Source organism: Megalopta genalis, unplaced genomic scaffold (genome assembly GCF_051020955.1).
Source record: "Megalopta genalis isolate 19385.01 unplaced genomic scaffold, iyMegGena1_principal scaffold0069, whole genome shotgun sequence".
NCBI classification, from domain to species: Eukaryota; Metazoa; Arthropoda; class Insecta; order Hymenoptera; family Halictidae; genus Megalopta; species Megalopta genalis.
Genome location: NW_027476138.1, coordinates 742,501 through 745,000, shown reverse-complemented (window position 1 = coordinate 745,000; position 2,500 = coordinate 742,501). Strand labels below are relative to the sequence as shown.

General features: G+C 56.6%; 1 pseudogene; it reads right to left on the bottom strand.

Annotated features, from left to right (window-relative positions):
- LOC143261809 (large subunit ribosomal RNA) overlaps positions 1–2,500 on the bottom strand; it is a 10,304-nt pseudogene that overhangs the window by 4,005 nt on the left and 3,799 nt on the right.

Genomic DNA, 2,500 nt, shown 5'->3' with positions numbered 1-2,500 from the left:
TGACGAGGCATTTGGCTATTTTTTTTTTTTTTTTTTTTTTTTTCCGGGGATACGAGCCGGTGACAGGTGGCCGCATTGCCCCGTTATTACGCCTATATGGTAGGCGGCACCAATAAATTCCCCCTTTCCGGTCCCTCACCCTATGCCCGACCGGTCGAACCGCGTAGGTGTTGGGCGGTTCGTCCGCGTCGATGTTCTGCGGTTAAATAATCCCCAGGCTGCCAATCCTCCGACCAAGACCCTCGAGGCGATCACCTTGAGGTCCCGCTGGCCCATCAATCCTGCGCCCAGTAGGCCCCTGCTTGACTTCGCGCTCCATAGTCCTCTCAGCGACAAAGTGGCAGAGAATACGCTGACATCCTCCGTGCCGTTGCTAGAAGCAACTGCACGTCGGAAGCTGGCGTTGTCAGCGTAATACTGGACCTTACGCTTATGCGCAAGATCCAGGATTGTCTGTTCGCTAACCACTTGCGCATCGAGGACCATGCAATCGCCGTCCTTGCATGCTACTAAATCTGGTTTTCTCATTCCCTCATCGGTAGGGATCTTCGGCTCGCGCGCTACCTGAAAACCCCTTTGCACTAAACCACGTGCAAGATAGTCAACTACAGCGTCGTGCCTTCTTATCCGCCCATCATGGGTGCGGTGGCACTGCTGTAGGACGTGGTTTAGGGTCTCAGGCACCGCGCAGCCAGCCCTGCAGAGCCTGTCCTGTCTTCGGCCCCTAGATGTTCGGGACCTAGTCGGAAGGGCGTTGATCCGCAACTTGCAGGAGTTGACGAAGTCTCGTCCTGACAAGAAGCGGGTCCCCTCCGCGACCCATCTGTGCTGCCCCGGGACCCTCTTCGACTCTTTCAAAGCGCTGCCATCGACACTCCCGTGAAGAGCATTCGCCCAACGGCGCGCTTCCCTCTCGGAAGTGTCGATGACCTCGCCGTGATCCATCAGGCGTTGCTGCGCCTTCTGGATCTCGAGTCGAAGATAGTCCCCTGGCAGCCCAGACGCGGCCTCAGAAGACAAGGACAGTTCCTTCAGGCGGCTAAGCCGAATCCTGGGCATACTCCACCGAAGCGAAGCAATACCCAGGCCTCCCGAACCGATGGCGGAATGGAAATAGGCCTTAGGTGTATCGGCCGGTAAACTGAGCCACTTCCTCACCGCACCACGTACCGCCACGTCACACCGATTGAGTTTCCCCAATCCCACAGACCCCAACGACGCCGCATAAAATAAGCTTGGCAACAGGAATATTCGCAGAGCGAATAGTCGCTGTTGCGGCTTAAGCGGTGCACGGGAGATCTTATCCAAATCAGCGACCAACGAGACTGACGGGTCGGAACGCAGACGACCGTCTGGAGTAAAGGGAATACCCAAATACTGCCAGGCGTCCGTCCGCTTCATCGCCACCAGCTTCTGACCACCGAGGAAGAAGTTGCCTTCATCCACGGTAGTCTTCTTCTGGTGGGGAACCGTTCCGATCGAGATGGTAAAAGACTTACCGACATTAACGGACATGCCGCATGATGCCAGGAAGCCCTCCGTACAGTCAAGCAATCGCTGCAGGCCCGTTGTCGTTGAGGCTGCGAGGATTAGGTCGTCGGCGAAGGCTGCCGACCCGATCCTCACCCCGTCGATATCCGCCCCGATGTCTTGGGGGAGGCTCCTGAGGAGTCTGTCCATCACCATGTTGAATATGCCGGGGGACATCGGGTCTCCTTGCCTCACGCCATGCATCGGATGGATGGCATGGGAGTGCCAACCACCCGACACAATGGTCGTGAGAGCATCAGAGTACACCGACCCGACATACTCAATCATGGGAGCGGGACAGCCCCTCAGCTCGAGCGTCTGTAATATCGCGGGGTGAGAAACGGTGTCGAAAGCCTTCGCGACGTCAACCGACGCAACAAAAAGCGGCTTATGGCGCGCATGGGAGTGGCGTAGCAGCAAGTCCAGCAAAAACACGTTGTCCGCACATCCGTCTGTCCTACGGAACGCTCTCTGCCTCCCATCCAATCCGATCAATCGACCCATCCGCCTAGCCAGGACTTTGTGGAATCCTCGCACAAGAGTCGAGGCGACGGTGATGGGTCGAAAATCAGACGGAGAAGAAGGCAGTCCGGTTTTAGGAATGAGCACCGTCCTGGCGTCCCTTAGGTGAATAGGGAGTCTGCGGCACCACATAATGAGGTTATAGATCCTTTGCAAAACCTCAAGGGGGGTTTTGCAAAGGAGTCTCGCAGACAGACCGTCAGGACCAGGTGCTGTCTTCCTACCCGGAAGAGCAATCCGTACTTCATCCGGATTAACAGGAGACCACAGAGAGGAGATGGTGTCCTCTCGGTTTTCACACGGAGGACAGCTGTCGCGCGCACCTGTCATAAGGGCTTCCCAATAGGGAACCATAACATCTTGAGGGATGCCATGGTCACCCACGGGGCCATCCCTTATGACATCCAAACAGCGCCGGGGGTCCTTACGCCACAGTTCTTGCACTATG